The sequence below is a fragment of the Typopeltis vanoorti genome, chromosome 21, assembly GCF_054136105.1.
Source record: "Typopeltis vanoorti isolate ZY-2024b chromosome 21, IOZ_Tvanoo_1.0, whole genome shotgun sequence".
Lineage (NCBI taxonomy): Eukaryota > Metazoa > Arthropoda > Arachnida > Uropygi > Thelyphonidae > Typopeltis > Typopeltis vanoorti.
Window position 1 is genome coordinate 1,313,394 of NC_143569.1, and position 20,508 is coordinate 1,333,901.

Sequence of the window (20,508 nt, forward strand, 5' to 3'; positions counted from 1 at the left end):
CTTATCGAACAGAACCCTCTCCCTAAGCCCTGAATACGCACTGATTATTCTGCGCACCAACCGATGCAGCATGGAATATAATATAAGGCAGCACAACCATGTTAGCATATTGGAGTTAAGTCACTGCAAAAAAAAGTGGTATGGTTGCAGAGTCCCTTTCCACATATCTGGAAAGTTTTGTGCCCCCAAATCTTCCCACTTTAGCGAGGTGATTGGGAGTTCCGCCTACTAGGTGAGGTGAACTTCCCACTGCATAAGAGAAAATTATTATTATTGTTATGAAAAACTTCTGTGGAGTCAAAGACGCATCTTGGCAGGTCCCAATATTACAAACAGTGTTTCTCATACCATGTCTTAAATTTGTTCACTATCTGCCTTCATCATATTCTTGGGAAATGCCTTCCAATCACTCACCACTGCACATGCAAAAACAGCTGCTCCTCTCCCTCTTGCTCACACTCTCCTTATTCAGCTTTCAGGGATGAACTCTTGTTCTCTCCCTATCTTGACCCATTGTCTGCAACGATCCCAAACATTAATCTAATAACAACCTCTTAATACCTTTTATGTATCGATCATATCCTCTCTTCTCCTTCTATCTAGCAATTTCTGTAAATTGCATTTTCTCAGTCCGTCTTTATACTCAACATTTCATACACCAGAAACCACCTTATTCATGCGATTGACGGAAGTACTCTTTTTTCTTTTTTTGTACCTTTTCCGATACATCTTCATCTTTTTGAAAACCAGGTGACCAAATCTGTGCACAATAATCCATATTTTTCCTGATCAAAGCCTTATACAAAGGAAACCATAACATCCTTACTTATACAAGTCAATACCCTCTGCATCATTCCCATTATCTGCTGTACTGCCCTCACAATTTTAGCAACATACCCCAGAAAGTTTACGTCTTTATTCACAATCACTCCCACATCTCTTTCATCTCCTCTACCACTTCTAAGGTATTTCTACCGATTGTGTACTATATATCCCATATTTGCTTCCCAAATTTCAAACCATACACCTCACAATATGGAACTGGAATCTCCACTAATGTACCCACTCAGCCAGTAGTGTATTCAAGTCCTCTTGCATAGCCACAGCATCCGCTCTACTTCTGATAGCTCTCCCCAACTTTCTATCATCTGCAAACAACTGTACATCACCATTCAAATCTCTACCAATATCATTTGCATGCAAATTAAACAGCACTGTACCCCAAAACCGTCACTTCAGGTTCACCACTAGCAACTTCCCTCTTCTGGGATATCGCTCCTCCAGAGACAACATGCTGATGCCAATTAGACAGTCAATATCCAATCCAGCAAATTAATCTACTGTTCAACACCATCCGTTTCAATTTAATTACCAGCTTGTCATGTAGTAATTTATCAAAGGCTTTTGCAAAACCTAAATATATCACTGAGTATGCAACAACCTTCTCCAATGCATTTGTCACTTTATAATAAAAACTGAGCAGAATGCTGTAACACGATCTTCCTTTAACAAATCCATGCTCGCCACTAAAGAATATTTTTCTGTTATCAACCCAATTCTGAATTTTGGCCTAACTAACCTCTATGACACATTAACCACAATTCCAGACACAGAGACTGGCCTACAATTCCAAGCCCTAGTGGCTTTGAATTATAGGCCAGTTGAATGGTATTATGAATCGGAAACATTTTACACTCCTTCCATTCCTTTGGAACTTGGCCCAGTGCAAGACTCGTGTTAAGAAAAAAATATGTAAAAGCTGTGTTAACTCATTGGAACACTCCGTCAGAACAACGGGTGAAATAGTATTTAGCAGTGGTGACTTGTACATAAGCACTGCGACACTGCAGCAACCCCAAGGAAAAAACCAAAAAATTAAATTTTGTTTGTGTTTATAAATAATAACAATGCTGACAACATTATATAAATGCAATACAACATGTTAAAGGTTACAGCTTATGTTTCGACATTGATTGAATAGTTAATAATTGGAATTGTTCGATTAACACTTTAGATTACGAAAGAAATGCACTGTGATCTAACGCAGCGTCGGAATTATCACCTTCGACCAATTGCAGCTTGACTCGCCGATATTCCTTTGCACTTTTCACTTCATGTAACAAGTGAACCAGACACTGCTAGCGGAGCAGTGTCTGGTTCACTTGTTAATGAAACTTTTATTATTGGTGTGTGTTCGTGGTGAGGATTAAATATTTTTAATAAAGCAATTTTTTTAATATGTAAATTTATTAATGAACTGGTTACTGATTAGGAAAAAATGAATTATTTTTCTATTTTGTATATGCAGCAACCCCACTTAAAATTTTCTCCGGCTGCCATTGGTATTTACTCCTAAAGCCTTATTTACATTTGGTTTATTCAATTCCTCACATACCTCTTGCTCATTTACTCTCTCTCCCATTCTTTTACTTGTAACATCAACTAAAATATTCCCGTTGTCGTTGATCCTGTTGTCGATTTCCATATTTAATTTACTATTTTCATTAAAAATCGTGTCTAAGTAGCTGAACTGTTTTACTTGTTCAATAGGTTCTCCGTACATATTGCAGTTGATATTTTCAATGCTTCTGCTTATTTTCCTTGTCTTTGTCTTGTTATTGTTGACCATTCCAAACCGATTACGACAGTTATTCAATTTAGTCAAGGAATCTTGCAGATTTGTTGCGGATTTATTTAGAAGTATAACATCATCCACATAAAGCAAAGAGCTGAGATATAACTTTCCTTCATAATGATCCATATAGGTAATGAATAACAGAGGGGACAATGAACATCCTTGTCTGACACCAGATTTAACATTAAACCATCTTCCTCTACTTCCTTCAATTCTATCTGCTCATTTACATGTGAAATAAAGACTAAAGATTGCTTGATATAATGCCTACTTGACATCATATAACTGTAGCGTTTTGAATATGTTCTCTCTTGGCACCTTCTCATATGCCTTTTTCAGATCTACAAAACTTAAATAAGATCTTTGTTATATTCCCATGATTTCTCAACTATTTGTCATAAAGTTTAAATCTGGTCCTGACAGCTTCTATTTGGAGTGAATCCAGCTTGTTTTTCATCAAGGTGGACTCACTTCTCTTCCATAATACTTCGTCCCGTTTCTCAAGTATACTTGCATATATCTTACCAGTAACACCCAGTAGAGAAATACCTCTGTAATTCTCACATCCAGTTTCATTTCCCTATTTATATATGGGTGCTATGAGAGCTCTTCTCCAATCTTCCTGAATTCGACTCTCTGTCCAGGCCTTCTAATCTATGCAGTGCAGCCACTGTAAGACTTTTATACCACCATACTTGAGCATCTCTGTTCGAATATCGTCTACTCCTGCTGCCTTTGCACATATTAGGCTTTTGATGACTTTTTCTACTTCAAGTAGGGATATGTATTCTTGACTGCATCCTGTACAGTGTTTTTTACCACTGTGCTGTGATCACTGCTTGTTTCATTTAGCAATTTTTCAAAGTAATTACTCCATACTTCAAAGATATCTGTTTCTCTCGTTTTGATGTCACCTTTATCTGTCTAATTCCTTTTTCAGCACTCTTTCCTCCATTTCCCCAGAAATGGAGGAAAGAATGCTTCTTCGACAACATCCAGAATATCTTGCGGCTTTCTTTGATATTTATTTTCTTTTTTCTTACCAAAGTCCTCCAATGACTTTTGGTTAGCCCATTTTTCACAGTGTTCAGATTTTGTCGCATTTGTCATTGTATTCTCTATGAGCACAAGCTGCCTTATTTGCCAGGAACTTTTGATATGCTTTCTTCTTTTCTTTCACTGCATCTTTAACTTCCTGTGTCCACTAGGGAGTTCTGATTTTTCTATCCGTGCAGACAATCTCATCACATGCCTCTCTGGCTGAATTAATCAGGGTTTTCCTCAAGGCTTGCCACTGGATCTCTTTTCTCAAACGCTTTCATTTTTTCTTGTGTAATGTTTGTGTATTTTAGTCTAAACATAAAAATATCAAATATGTGGATGATCTCGTCCTTATTGCAAGAACCCCAAATGAACTACAAACGGTGTTAAACAAGCTAAACGAAACCTGTAAAACATATGACATGACAATAAATATACAAAAGACATAAATGATGAAAATAGGGAGGAACGGAACTACCATCTCAGCCACCCTAAATTGAGAACAAATAGAACAAATAGACAACTTCATATATTTTGGATCAAAACTGACAGAAACAATCGATGAACTCAAAACAATCAAACACAGAATAGCGATAAGATGGACCACCATGGGAAAATTACAGAAAATGTGGAAAACAAACAAGATATACGCAAGCCAAAATCAAATTATATGAAATAATGATTATACCAACAGTTATCTATGGAGCAGAAGCCTGGACATTCAAGAAAAGAGAGGAGAAAAAACTGCTGGCATTTGAAATGAAATGCTTAAGAAAAATAAATGGAACAAGTTGGATAGAAAAGAAAACAAACAGCACAGTCAGATAAGAATTATTGTATAAAAAGATAATATTAAAAAAATTAGAAAACAACAACTGAGCTGGTTTGGCCACACTAGACGCGTGGACGTAGACAGACTTCCTAATGTCGTAATCAATATTCCAACTGAAAAAAGAAGACCTGGAAAACCATGAAGCACCTGGCTGAAATTAATAAAGAATATCTCGGGATGCAGAACATATAAGGAACTTTTTAGAACAGCAAGGAATAGAGAAGACTGGAAGATCCTGTTCAATGAAAGACTCAACCCGTCTTAGACGGAAGAACAGAAGAAGAAGATTTTAGTCTACAGTTCATATCTGAGAGCTGCTCAACTTTTATTCGTTTTAAAACTTCATTACATGTTCTTATTTTCAATAAGAAATTGAATTTTATCCTGTTCAAGACTAAATGGTGATCACTTCCAATTTCAAATCCTTTGTGCACTCTGGTGTCCTGCACCAGGGAGAAACATCACTATCAACAATAACATAGTCAGTGAGACTTTTCTTATTCCTTGCCTCTTCTCTCCATGTTAATTTGTGCACATTTTTATGTTGGAACATAGTGTTAGTAATAACCATTCCATGTCCTGAGCAGAAATCCAACAGGTATTTCCCATTATCATTAGCTTTGCTCTTTTCTCCAATTTTTTTCCAAAATATTTTTGCATGTTGGACAATCATTTCCTACTCTGCTAATTAGATCCCCAACAAGACCAACATTTTCTTTGTGTCAGTTGCTTTCTCTAAAGCCTCAAAAATTCTTCCACTTCTACTTAGCAGAAGCTTCTGTGGGACCATAGGCACAAATATGTCTCAATGTCTCAATGTCAAGTTCCCCATTCTGATATTTGCCCACATCACTCTACTTGAGACTGCCTGCCATTCAAGAAGAGTAGTCTCGTATTTAGTGTTGAATACTCTGGCTATACCTTCTTTTACTTGATTGCCTGAATATAAAAAAAAACCAGCTAATGCCTATTTGTTACCGTATAGGGAGTAGGCAGTGTCGTTTACCCTATCTGACTTTTGGAGACTGAGTGGACAGTTCAATCTCCACTGGTAGCCAATCTAAGAGATAGCTGGCCCAAGGCTACCACTGATTCATCGGTACGCAGTGAAGTAGGCGACAAACTAGTGTCGCCATCTCGTGATCCCTAACCCTAACACAATATTTTTAATGTCTGAAAGTAGTGTGGGTTCAACGGTCGATTTTCTTGAGTTTACGGGACGAAAAACCCGATTTTCCGGAGAAAAACCCGTTAGCCTGTGCTAGAGATCGACTAACTCGGGAACCGGTCGAAAAAAGGCTTAGAAAAATTTCCTCTAGTCGATGACTAGATTTGAACCACCAAATCCTTTCTTCGAGCAGTTAAGCGCCATAGAATGCAAACGCCACTTCTATTGAGCTACACAGGCTGCTTGCCTGAATATAATATTTTGTATTTATTGCTCAGTAAGATCTCATCCTTTTTTTTTCTTCCTTTTCTTCTTTCAATCACCCCTATTATGTCAATCTTTTACTTATCGAATTCCTCAGCTAACTCCATTTCTTTACCAATTAGACTTCTTTAGTTGATAGTACCAATTATGAAGTCTGATATTCAAGATATTTAAATTTCATGCAATTTACATAGCCCAAGATATGTACATTGCAACGAGTGCAATTTGGACTGTTTTAAGGAAGTAATGATTTTTTCACTGTAGCTTAGTGGAAGTGGCGCTTGCATCCTCTGTGCTTGACCGCACGAAGATAGACTTATAGTTCGAGTTAGGTCTAGTTGCCGACTGGTGGAATTTTTTCTAAGGCTTTCTTGAACCGGTTCCGAAGTTATTCGATCTCTGGCACGGGCAAGCGGGTTTTTTCTCTCGTAAACCCAGGTTTTTCATCCCATAAACTCAAGAAAATCGATCGTAGAACCCATATTATTTTAGACACCTGAAATAATATGGGTTCTGAAAATTCTGAAATAATATGGGCACCTGACACTAACAGGTGCTCTTGGTACCTGTTAGTGTCAGGTACCAAGAGATGGTAGCATTTGCTTCATCATCTCTTCATCGGTGCGCTTATAATTAGTGATAGACATTATCCAGCTATCTCTGGCTACCTGTGAAAGTTGAACTGCCCACTCAGTCTTCAAAAGCTAAATAGGGTTTGAAGACCTCGCCTACTCCCTATAAAGGAATAAAAGGTGTTAGCTATTTATTTATTTATTTATAAGATTTTTTTGCCATTCAAATCATCCATTGGATATATTTAGTTATAAGATTTTTTCACCATTCAAATCATTCATTGCATACACAATATTGCTACTTAGTTGCAATGAATCTGCACATTGATGTTAAATAGTATTATGAGTACTCTTTTCAACTATATATAATCGAAGATGAACCAAGAATTTATGATTTGGCGGGTGTGGCATGGCCTGTAGATGTTATCTATGGAATTTCGTTCTGACTTCTTTCCATTATCTGCACAGACCGTTCGGGTACCGTTGTATATTCCCAAAAAATTCTTCCATGGATTAATAAACGTCACACCGATTACTACACCTCTTGGGAGGTGTAGTAATCGGTGATTACATTTTTGTGTAATCTACTATATGAAATTTCACTTAATATACAGCTTCTGTTTTCCTTCCTTGTGAATAGAGCGCTCTGAAACTCTGTTTATTTCATCATGTGACAACTGCCTCTGTTTATTACCTGAGATAGCTTAAGAACAGTTCTATGCCTAGTTGTTTGATCTGGATTTCCGAATGATTTAATCTTTATTAGGTCATTTAAGAAGATTAGATCATTCATTTGGCTGATGAATGCAACATACATCATTCAGTTGAGTGATGTATGTTGCATTTTTTTGTTGTGGAATGGCGGTCAACCCGTTATGTGGTCATAAGACCACATGCATTAAATAGATTCACATGCAATGACATACACTGGCTTCATAGCGTTTTTTTTGTGTGTTTTTTTATTTCAATGTGTCTCCTACCGCGCGAAATGTTCTAAATTCGAAATGCATTAGTGTCTCGTGGATAGGTTAATTTTTTTTTTTTTAAATTTAGTTTATATTTTTTTTAGATAATCCGGAGACCTTGCTTAGAGACCAGACGTGAAATCCTCTCAAGCCATTACATACACAAACACCTATCTAAAACAGGCGTGCATGCAGCTGTAGGAACGAATGTTTATTTTAGATAGGTTGGAGGCGAATGCTATTAAATTTGAATCCTGTTGGATGAAGCTCGAGTTCGCTAATCGTTTTGCCAACTAAGCCAGTAAATATAGTGGTAGAAATATTTTACTCTGATTTGGCTGAATTATATAACTTATGCCGTTAGAGGGAAGTGATTTCTAAACTAGCTTAGATAGTACTTGTCAGGTGCTTTCAAGTATGGACATCGTTGTCGGTGGATGTGCTAGCCTCTGGTATTTTTTGACATTTATTTGAATGGCATTCGCCGTTTCCACTTATTCTAGTAAAAAGCGTGATACCTTCCTCTTTTGCATTTTCGTGTTATAAAGTACTTTTACAAATTTTAATAAATAATCAGACATCCGAGTTTGCTAGCTGTAAACTTTCGCTGTTTGGTTATGAAACTAGACTTAAACGTTCTATGAATTTTTATGCATTTATACAAGCATTTGCAACTGCGATGTCGTGATACCCCACGGTATTGAGGGAATTAGGTTTACTGGTCTTAATGGAATAGCTAATCGCCTTACCACAGAAAGCGTCATGAGACTACTGTTAGTTTGTTACCATTTACAGTGGTCCCTTGAAGAAGATGGAGTTGGATCATAGTTACACCACTGATGGCATTTACTGTGCATCTATCTGAATTCGATATTTGAGCGTTTGGCGATCAGGAGGTACAGTGAAATATGAATATGACTACTGTACGTAATTAAAGTTAGGGAGAGAACCACGGGTGGTTAAATATTTTATTGCAAAACATTAGGTAAACATTGTTTTCATTCTTTCCTCATTATTTGTCAGCTGATATCCATAACATTAGTCTAGGCACTTCATATTAAAGCAGGTTCATGCAGCGGAATTAAAGGATAAATTATGTGAATTCTAGAAATTGAATGAGGTTTTGTAGGATGATCAGCTTACCACTTGTGTGTGACTTCGATAAGTTCAGCAGTGGGGGATGGTGCCACTTTCTTGCTGCAGAATCAGGAATGTAACCAAAGTAAAGTGTGCGATTACATCTGTTCACTTCAACATTAATTTATCAATTATGGAAGCTTAATAAGGAATTTTATAGTGTGGACATTGTAGGTTTGCATGTTGTAGACTTGTATAGTGTGGATGAGTGTTTTGTTTTTTTTTGTTGTTAACTGTAAAGAATAATAAGAAGGGCAGTTGATGTTATTAAATGTTGTGTCCATCATTTAGTTAGAATGTGATGCCTTATTTCTCTAAAAATGGTCACTTATACTACCTCCCCCCCATATATTCAGAGTAAACTGGATCAGATAGCTATGGAATTCTGTTATGTACTTTTTTTTATCTGCTAGTCTGGTAGGATACTGCAGTAAGCTGTGCACAAAGACTGTTTTCAAATTATAGCATCTGTTTTTTTCTTGGTTGTTGGTTGGTTAATACCTTCATTATTTATCTGCAGCAGAGAACTGCTCAATCTGTAATGTCATATAATTTTTCCATGCTATTTCATATTGTTTCATCCCATTGTCTGGTGCATATGCTGTTATAATATTCAGAAATTGCAAGAGCACTGCATAGAGAATTGTGTTGCTGAAGAATTTTGCTTGATTACTTTTGTGCATTTCTCCATGAGCATAAACATGTTTCCAGCATATTCAGATTCTTATGTGACTGTTTATCTGAAACAGAAGATTAGTTAATTGCAGTTACTGTGATTTCTAAATTAATTGTTTTTTCTTTGCACCAAATATTCTTGGCTTGATTGCTGAGATTAAAATTCCCACTTCTCTAAGAGGAAAAAATACTTCAATGGAATTCATGATTGAGCCTCTTTAACTCAGTTGTATAGATGAAGCCCTTTAGTTGGAAAGACTTGGTTCGATTTCCCTTCAGTGATGTGAGGAACCTTTATCTAGTGGAATCTAGATAAAGGTATCTCTTTCGGCAAAAGGGGAGTTAGCTGGTCTTATGGTCTTATACGGAGGTAGGGTTTTTCTACCCAGAAATTCAGGTTTTTCTTCCTCTAGAACAGGCAAACCAGCCCAATGAATATACGCATCTACAAACATAGGACACACTGGGAGACAGGGCTAACCACCTTATCCTCGAGTTATGGTTACGAAGTCCAGAATACTAGGAAAGGTCGTGGGTGCTTAAGTGCCTGTTAGGACCACTGATAGGATTATAATTCATGATTACGAATACACTGAGTGCCTTTATAAAATATAATTCCTTTATCTTTATTATTTGTAATGTTAAACAAGTAATATATAATTGAGTAAAATTCTTCCATGCGAATTTTGGAAATTAAGGAATAACATGCATTGGAAAGTTAGCGCAGGAAAATTGCTGACAGTAATTATTATTGGAACTTCATAGAATTGTAGTGATGTAGGAGGAAGAAATGGAATTTATTCAGTAATCTTCTAAAAGATCATTACTTGAAATAGCATGTGATGGAGGGGATTTGAGAGTACTGGATCTAATGATAGCATCAGAATATGTCCATATCCAAGGTAACCACATTTTCTCTGAGGAGAGCGATCATGTAGTCTTCATTTGGGAGATTGCAGAGTGTTGTAAATAAGTAGTATGTGTGGCGCTTTAGTGTAAGTGATTATGACCTGTCATAATCTGCAAGGAAAGATTGTTAAAAGTGAGAATAAATCAGTAGGAGTAAGCTGGACAAAAGGTATTAAGTTGGAGTTGCAGGGTATATATAAGGAGAAAGGTGATGAGCAAGCTCACCTTCAATACAAGGCAGACAAGAAGCATGACATTTTGCCTACCATACCATGGTAGGCAAAATCAGATTTAGAGAAAATTATCCAAGCAGGTTAAAGAAAATCCCAAACATTCTTTTTCTGTGTGAAAAGTAAGTAAAAGTAACAAATCGTTTTTATGGATTCTGTGTACTAGAATATTTAAATAACTTTCATGACTTACAACTTTTAACAGAAATGATATAGAATTTTATTCAAAGCTCCAATATATTTATTCCAACGTTATGTGGACATAGTCAGGAAGAATGACTGTTAACTATATTTAAAAATGAATTGCAATAATGGGTCATAAATCATGCATATGATTATCTCTTATCTCTATCACAACTGAAAATGTGATATTACACTATTGCATTTCAGAAGAACAATTGTAGAAAGTTGTGTAGATAAAAAAATTGTAAGAAAAAAAACTTATAAGCAGTTAATAGTGAAATTATATACAAAAATTATATAGAATTTTTTAAATAAAATTCTATATAATTTTTGTTATATGTGTAAGTCATGAAAGTTATTTAAATAAATAAAAGGAACAATGACTGATTATTTTAATGTGTGCTGATGGTAGGGAAGGTGACAGAAGTAGACAAAATAGTTACTGAGTGATCACTGTGCAAGGGTCTGTCATCCATGTGAAAGATATTGGTGACAGGTGTGATGAACTAATGTAGAAATAGAGGTTGATAAATGGAAAGTTCTTAGGATATTGTAATTTGGCTCACATCAAAGGAACGAAAATCATATTTATTTATTATTATTATTATTTTTATTATGTGACTCCTCCAGGGAAGGGAATCCAAAGACTTGTTGAGGGAGAGTACCCACTCTACAACTTTGTCTCCACCAACTATGACAAACTGCAACTACCATCATCCACACCAATACTATCTACCACCACCACCACCACTAGTATTTTCACAGACAATCGCAAACATCCAATCCCACAGCAAGATTCGAACCTGCAGCCTTTTGGCCGGAGAGCAGATACACTAACATCTCAGCCAACCAGGTCATTTAGCTGCTGAATGTTTTGCTGGTTGTTTGCTAGTCAGTTATTTGTGCATCAGAACACAAGTAGTTTTTCACACTGGCGAGCATTGCCACCGAAAAGCTATATCTTCCCTTGTTGGAGGAAATGCCAACTTACCTCCAGGTGGTAGATGTCTTTCGTCACCCAGTGAAATACAACTACCTTGCTTATTAGAGACCTGAAGTGGCTGCATCCATGTTTAGTTGCTAGAGCAGGGGTTCCAGTTTCTGACCATCCCACTCTTCTCACATGCAGTGAGAGTGATATCCTCAAAGACATACCAATCTCACTGTAGGGGGTTCAGACCCTTCCCATTCAAGGGTATAGCAGTAAAACAGTTTTGCAGACTGGCTGCTGGTTAGTACATGACTGAACCAGGAGGCTTCCTGATCAGCTAGCGAAAAATCCTTCATGTATTTTGCCAGTTCGTGACTGGAGGGAAACCAAATACTATGGCAGGGGGAAATGTCGATGCCATGTATGGACAGGAGACTGACTCACCTCTGTGTGGGCAGTGTGTTTTGCAAGTCTGTCACCTCTCACTGCATGCTCCTTATTTACTTTTTATCTCTTCCTTATCAAACACAATGAACCACAACTGAAAGAAAGCATTTTTACCGTGGATCTCAAAAATTCTGCCACACAAAATAGTTCAAAAGAAACCATAAAAAACATCAACAATCCTACCAAAAAATCATAGAAGACAACAGAAATCCAACCAAACAACACAAATTCTTATATATATCAAAAAACATTTCCACATCCACTTTACCAACATTCATGGCCTAAACAGCAATATCAACGATGTGCACCACCACCTATAGTCATCTAAACCAGAAGTACTATTCCTATCAGAACCCCAACTGGCAACCTCAGCTATAATAAATTTAGTTTAATCCTTTATCCAAGTGTAAGCAAACAAAGTTTGCGCCTGAAGCATCTTCAGGACTGAGACAACTCGTAGTAAAGGTGGACTAAGCTCTCATCACTTTGTATCTCCTATAATGCAAAGCACATCTCGTTGCGGACATGTATAATGCTATGCATTAAGGGAAGGGCCACTACCCAGACCGGTTTCGACCTTTGAGGTCTCATCAATGGAGCCAGATCCAGAGGTGGTGATACTAAGGTGAAAATAATGAAGTCATATTTACCTATACGAGTTGACAAAAGGTGTTTCACCTTATTAAATTACTCTGGATTAGAGAAAGATGTTAGAAGTTTTTTCCACTTGGTTAGACTATAATAAATTTAGTTTAATCCTTTATCCAAGTGTATGCAAACAAAGTTTGCCCTGAAGTATCTTCAGGACAAGTGATGAGAGCTTAGTCCACTGTTACTACGAGTTGCCTCAATCCTGAAGATGCTTCAGTTGCAAACTTTGTTTGCTTACACTTGGATAAAGGATTAAACTAAATTTATTATAGTCTAACCAAGTGGTGGCAAAATCTTCCAGCTGGCAACCTCAACTGCCCAAACTACACATTATTCAGCTCTTTCTGCTACAATAGTGGCACGTGCATTTGTGAGAACCGACATACCATGCCAGAGACTGCAAATTCTTGAATCCCCCACTGTTTGATCTGCTTTGGCTCAAAATTTCTCTACCAAATCAACCTGCCCTTTTCATATGCTCACTCTGTCGCTCTCCAAATTCCATCAACCACTCTGACCTCTTCAACTTTCTGTCTCTAAAGCTTGACTTTTTACAGTCTCTGTATCCCAGTAATGAGGTCATCCTTCTTGGGGACTTCAATGTCCACAACTCATATTGGCTCCCCTTCTCCAGTTTCACTGACCAGGCAGGCAGGGATGCTGAGTTGCTTGCCATCAGCAATGACCTACCTCAGATCATCAGTCTTCCCACCAGAATACCAGACAATCCCCTCCAATTTGCTATCACACTTGAATTTTTCTTAACAAGCTCCCCTTCCTAGGTATACTGTGGTTGTTGGTTCTCCTCTTGAAAACTCAGACCACAACTTCATGCAAATCTCTTTTGCTGCAGAACAACCTACACTCACCATTTCACAGTCACATGTCCTTTGGTACTACAAGGGTGCCAACTGGGAGGACCTCCATGACTTCTATTCCTCCTTCCAATGGTCTGACTAATGCTTCAGTTCTCCTAATCTAAATACTTACTGATTCCTGTGAAGATGATTTCTGGTATTCAGTAGAAATCATCCTCACAGGAATGAAGACTTTCATCCCCTATTCCACTCTAAATTCTCAGCCACCATCCAATCGTTAGTTCTCAAACTAAGGATTGGATGGTGTTCCAGTGCTGTAAAAGAAAAAAAAAAACTTCTGCTAACCACAATTGGCTCGAGACAAAATTCCAGCTTGCCCTCTCTGCTTATACTGCAGCCTGTAGCAGTTTCAAAAAAAACAAAAAAAAACAAGTCCAATTCACACTTTGAAATGGTCAAATGCTGCAAACCTGCCTCCTGTCCAAATGGCAGTTGCACCTTGTGGTTCCTTGCCAAGGCCATTGGCCTCAACTTCTGCTCACCCAGTTTTCTACCACTCTTGACATTCTATTTAACTTGCATCTACTCGACAACATGGAAACAGGTCCACTTCCAGCCCAAAGAAAGGAGATAAAAGTCAACTATCAAACTACTGTCCAATTACTCTCACTTCTGTTTTCCCAAAAATTATGAAAAAGGTCATCAACAACCAACTCTTGAACCCCCTAGAGACATACCAACTAATCAGTGACCAGCAATATGGATTTTGCCACTCACGATCTATAGCTGATCTTGCTTTCACTGCCTAAGGACACTAGCCATGAAGAAATTTGGAGAAATGTCGTTGGCCTACTCACCAAACTGCCATCCTATGGTCTGCCTTCCTCACTCTGCAACTTGATTGCCAACTTTCTCACTGGTCGCTCACCACATGAATGGCTTGCTCTCCTCTGATTTCTCCCACTAATGCAGGAGTACCCTAGGGTTCTATTCTTTCACCCACTAATGCAGGAGTACCCTAGGGTTCTATTCTTTCACCCACTCTCTTCCTCTTGTATATAAACAAGCTACTCTCACAGATTTCCAATCCTATCCATAGCTTTGCCAATGACAGTACACTCCATTCCTCCTTGTTATATGCCAAACCTGTTAGTGTTCAAATATTAGAATCCTCAAGATCTACCATGACCAGGGACCTGAACTTGATCTCCTAGCTATGTCCTAGTGGGGCAAGGACACCCTTGTAAACTTCAGTGCCACCAAAACCCAGTTCTGTCTGATCTCACAAGAAAAAGCTTGCATCCCCCCCCCCCCTTGCCTTCAGTAATACAGTGATATCCAACAAGATCAGATTTCCCTTCTTGGACTGACTTGCACCTCCAAGATTTCCTGGCACAACCATATTTCAACTATAGCTTCTGCAGCTGCCAAAAAAACTTGGTGAACTTTTTTTGCACAGGACACTATTACACACCTTGACAGCCACTAACTCTACGCAAAGCCCAGCCATGGAATATTGCTCCCATTTTTCGGGTGGTACACCGAAATCCTAAGATTGCTTGATTCTATCCAGAAGAGGGCAATCCGGCTAATTAATGATCCCTCTCACAAGCCGACTTCAACCCCTCTCTCACAGACATTCAGTTTTCTGTCTTTGCCTCTTCTACAGATACTTTCATGATAGTGCTCCGCTAAATTATTATTATTCCTCCACTGGCCTCCAAAATCATTAAAACAAGATCCACTTCTAACCAACCCCCTTTTACAGTCCACCTTAAAACTCACTGAACCAACTTTGCTGCCTCCTCTTTTATTCCATCTACTTCTTTTCTTTGGAACAGTCTCCCCCACTCTGTCTTCCCCAAAGACTACAACCCCCAGCTGTTCAAGCAAAATGTGAACAGACTCTTCCTTTATTCTATTCCTCTTGCCCACACACAGCACTTGTGTGCTATAGGTCTTGTGGCCTTTCATGTGTGGATCAGATATAAAAAAAAAAAAAAAAAAAAAAAAAAAAAAAAACCTGCCAGTTCTAACAGTAGTCACTTATTGTTGAGAATTAAAATTGTAATGGATAACATAAAGAAGTTATAATTTGGCACTATCTATTGATAGAAAAAGAGAAGTTTAAGTGTATTAAGGTGACCTTAAAATATTACTATCTCCCTGATTTACTTTGGGTAAATTAATGCAGCAATACTTGTTACGATTTGGAGAATGTTTCACATCTGCTGCAGATTCCAAAATCTGCAAACAGTCTCTTTGACTTGTAACATCTGTGTAGCATTGTTGGTTTTTCCTCCTGTAATCCTGTGTGATGGGATGTCTAAAAGCATGATCTGCCAATCCAGACTTGTCATAGTGAAGCTTGCAAGTGTATTCCCCCGTTCTCCCCTTTTCTCTAGTGTCATCAAACCATAAAATAAATCAATCCCCTCCCTTTCTCTTTAGTCAATTTGTACATCAAACACTTAACTTAGTATTCAACACAGCTAGCTCAAACTTTACTTAAGAAAAAATTATCGATAGCAATGACATTGTATATCTCAAGTGAAGAAGATAAAGCAATTTGGAGTCATATGGATGACAAAAGGAATAAAAGTTGAATTGTAGAAGAAAAAGAGATTATAGAAGGCATATAAAGAGAGGTATAGAACAGTTGCATGAGGAATATAAAGCTTAGCTAGGAAAGTGACTAGTATTGTAAGAAGAGAAAAATTAGAATATGAGAAGAGACTAGCACTGCAATCCAAGGAGAATCCCATGGAGTTTTTTCGCTATGTGGCGAGTAGGAGGAAAAATTATAGTGGACAGATTGTCTTGTAGGATGGACGATGGGAATTGGGTGACCAAAGTAGATGTCATAGTTCAGCTATTTAATGATCTCTTTATTAGTGTTCCATCCAGGTACTACAGGCTTTATTCCTAGAAGGATAATGAGTGGTGAAGTGTTAGAAATGGATGAAGACTATGTATTCCAAATACTGAATACGCTAAATGTCAATAAGGCAGGGGGACTAGATGGAATTTTACCAAGTGTTTTACTGGATTGTACTATGACTTGGCTGTTTAATGAAAGTCTTTATTAAAGACTTTCATTACCTCCATTCTACCACCACCCTTATGTAATAAGGGTGGTGGTAGAATGGGGGTATCAAATTATAGGCCTATAGTTAAGATTTTGGAGGAATTGATAAGAACTCATATACAGAATTGGGCAGATGAGGGTACTATTATTTATGCAGGCCAGCATAGATTTGTTAAAGGGTACTCTTGTTTTAGTAATCTGGTTACTTTTTACAATAGAGTAATGAGCAGTGGATAAAGGTAAGGCATACACTCATGTTTTGGATTTTTCCAGGGCATTTGACAGGGAGCCACATGGCAAGTTGATTTTTAAGTTGCATCTTATGGGTTTGTATATCAGGTTAGTGGATTGGTGATTGGCTTTCTGATAGATATCAGAATTGTATATGGGAAGTGGGGGGGTTCAGGAGGTAGGAATGTTACAAGTGGAGTTCCACAGGGTTCAGTCCTAGGATCATTGCTGTTAAATCTTTGTCAGTGATATTGTCAGACTACTGGATGCTCAGTTGTTTGCAGATGATGTGAAGCTTGGGAGGGTTATTAGTAATAGTGCTGATGTTTTAAATCTTCAAGAGGATTTCAGTAGGCTGGAAGGATAAGTAAAGGCATGGGATGTCAGCTTAAATCAACTGAATGTAAGGTTTTATTATTATTATTATACGGGCACCCTCTGTGGAGTCCAAAACTATTCACACAATCTGTCATACCTCTCCTTGAACGTATTAACAGACAAAGCACTCAACTGACTCGGGCAATCCATTCCACTCATTGACCACTCTCCAAGGTGGGGGGGGGGGTAAAATATATGGAGACTAAATGTGCAGAAATTAAAGATATGCAAACTAAAAATTTAAAAATGCATACAGTGATTTCATAATGGTCTCATGTCAAGGATGAGCTACAAAATTTAAAAGGAAAATGATAAAGATAATAATGGGAGTACAGGGTATGAGCCGTTTTGACTAAGCATTGTCTTCAGAGCTCATGAACAAAGTGAGTCTGTTATAAAAGTATTGTTTTATATTTGTATCAGATTTTCTGTGTTGCTTTTTATTTGTGGAAATCTTGTCCTAATTTGCATTTTGTGAAGCTTCCAACTCTGAGATTGCATAGGAGAAGTGGACATTTAAGGAGTTTTTGTCACATTTGATGACTCTACTTACTGATACAGTTATAAAGCCATAGACTTTGACCAGTAGTAAACACTAATTTATAGTCGGTATGCTTGATATATATTTATAAGCTTTGTATGTGTTTGGGATATATGGCAGTTTAATGATTTTTTGTGTTGGAAAGTTTTCTGATTATTATTATTTTGGTAATCTCCATGCAGTCAAGAGACTCATGGAAAACCCACTCAAGCAGCAACATGTCTATCATAATGAAGTTTGAAGTTATTTACACAACCTGCATTCACAATGCACTCCAGAAAGGCATTCCACTCACAGCTCTCCACATAAAAAAATCTTCACTGCATCTTTACACAACTTCCAGGGATGGCCTCTTTTTCTTCCCATCTCAATATCCATTCTTTTTATAATTCCTTCTGTATTAATCTGATAGAATCCCTTAACAACTTGAAGGTCTATATCATATCTCCTCTTTTCTTCCTATCCACCTACCTCTGTAATCCACATTCTCTCAAACGCTCTTCATAACCAATACACTCCAGAGTCCTGATATCACTTTGTCTTTGACCCTCTAATGAGTGTTTCCACATACCTTTTTAGGTGACCAAATAAGAGCACAATAGTGCATATGTAGTGACCTTACATAGAGGCACCACTACTTTATTCCTACATGCAAATATACTTTATCACAGCAGCAATACGATATGCAATCTTTGCAACACTTGCAATTTGCTCTCAAAACTTCAGTCCACTAACACTAACTACCATCAGATCAAGATCCCAAATCTCATCCATTTCCTGAAGGTACAACTCCACCAATACAGTACATTGCCTCATATCTCTGTACCCCAAAGTGTAACACCTTGTATTTATTCATATGAAAACTGCAACCCCACTCATTTGTCCAAGCTCAAAGTCTATTCAAATCTTCCTGTAGAGAATTAGCATCAGCACCTTCTGATAATTCTACTTAACTTTACATCATCAGCACTTGGAGATACTCATGTGGTACTCTATCAAATTATTTTGCAAAGTCCAACAAGCTGGTATGGTAGGAAGTCAATTGAATAAATTCATATGGAATAAGAGAGAAATTAGTTGGAATACTAAATTAGCTGTATACAAGACAGTGTTCAAACCAGTTTTAACTTATGAATCTGAGAGCTGGGTCAGAAGTAAAACACTTGACCAAAGACTAGACTGCAGGTATGAGAGTCCTGAGAAAGATTAGGGGCGTGAACAGATGGCATCATTGGCAATATCATATTAAAAACGAGAATGTTAGGAAAGAACTTGACATTGTCAGCATCCAGGAATGCGTTAGCAGAGCTAATCTCAGGTGGTATGGTCACTTAAACAGAATGGGCGAGGAAAGATTAGCAAAACAAGTGTTCTCTGCCAAGTTGGCAGGAAAACGACCCAGAGGAAGACCAAGATATAGATGGATTGATACGGTACAAAGTGCCTTAGACGATAGAAATATAAGATCTGGTAATGTTGGAGTCTTGACAAGTAACAGACTGATTTGGAGGAAAATTGTAGATAGAAAGTTAGTAATGATGTAAATTTTTCATGTAGTACTATCATATCCTGTACACTCCTTGAGGGTACATGGCAGGAATTTGATGATTCTCCCTTATCCAACACTTTGTTGCTATACATAAAACAAGCAGATTGCTAAAACAACCCCTGCCCTTCACAAACCCATGCTGACCATCATAGAGAATCTTATATCCAACAATCCAATCCTGTGTTCTATTTTTAAATCCAATTTTTTCAACACTTGGATCAGAACTGTAGATATATAGATCAGTCTATAATTGGAAACTTATGTTCTCAAACCATGCTTGTGGAGGGGTATTATTTTGCCTTCTTTCCACTCCTCAGGAACCTTCCCCACTGCAAGACTTTGATTAAATAGCGAGGGCAAGGACATGGTTAACGCTTTTGCAAATTCTTTAAAAATATGTGGTAATATGTCATTCATTCTCACAGCCTATTAACATCTAATCCAATACACCTGATTCTTTCAAATACCTTTCATGACAAATCGGAATTTGTTCAGCACCCTCTGGGACTGGTTATACAAGTTTTTGCCGTTTAGTTGGAGTAATTTATTAGTTGCTTGGGGTAATTTTGTTTTTTAAATATCTGTGTTAATTTTCATGTTAAGATAATTAATTATTTGTAGTTGGAAATTTGTATGTATTTATAAATTATGTAAGAATAACTGATTTTTTTCAATAGAATAAGGATAAGAGTTAAAATGGAGGTAGTCGCCAATATGTGTAGGTTTATGGAATATTTTTGTGGTTATTTTGTTGTTAGTTCTAATTAATGTTAAGTTTAGGAAATTATAGATTTTTCATATTCTGTTTCTATAGTGAGTCTATCGCTGAAATCGTTAAGACAAGCTTGTAAAGAGATAATGTGTTGGTTCCTCAATGCATAAAACATTGGCTACATATCGACCATAAAATGTAATGCCCAGGTGGAAGAGAAGAGCTTAAAAGATTTGATTCTAAATATGATAAAAATAATTCGGCTAATTGTTCACTCATATTTTAGCTCATTGGGAGTACGAAAATCTGGATATAGATGTCATTGTTAAATTTAAAAAAATTGTTGAAATTATTGATTTTATCCAGGTTAAGATATCATTGGGTGTTAATTTTGTATGTGATTTCAAGGTGTGGTCTTCTAGGAGTAAAGTATGAACAATGTCCAATGCGCTATACACCAACATGGGCATCCCCCAGAACATTTCTCCTAGTCATGGTGGAATAACCATTCCTTCAACATACCCCAAATGAAGATATCAAGTGATGTGAGA

At 37.3% G+C, this 20,508-nt stretch overlaps 1 protein-coding gene across 3 annotated transcripts in view; it reads left to right on the forward strand.

Moving 5' to 3' along the window:
- Window positions 1–7,694: 7,694 nt before the first annotated feature.
- Window positions 7,695–20,508, forward strand: part of LOC150094597 (uncharacterized) — a 269,253-nt gene continuing 256,439 nt past the window's right edge. Inside the window, exon 1 of one of the 3 annotated variants that reach the window (XM_090411018.1) lies at window positions 7,695–7,790. The gene's annotated coding sequence lies outside the window, so the exon portion shown is untranslated. The other 2 variants (XM_090411017.1, XM_090411016.1) reach the window with 2 other exon arrangements.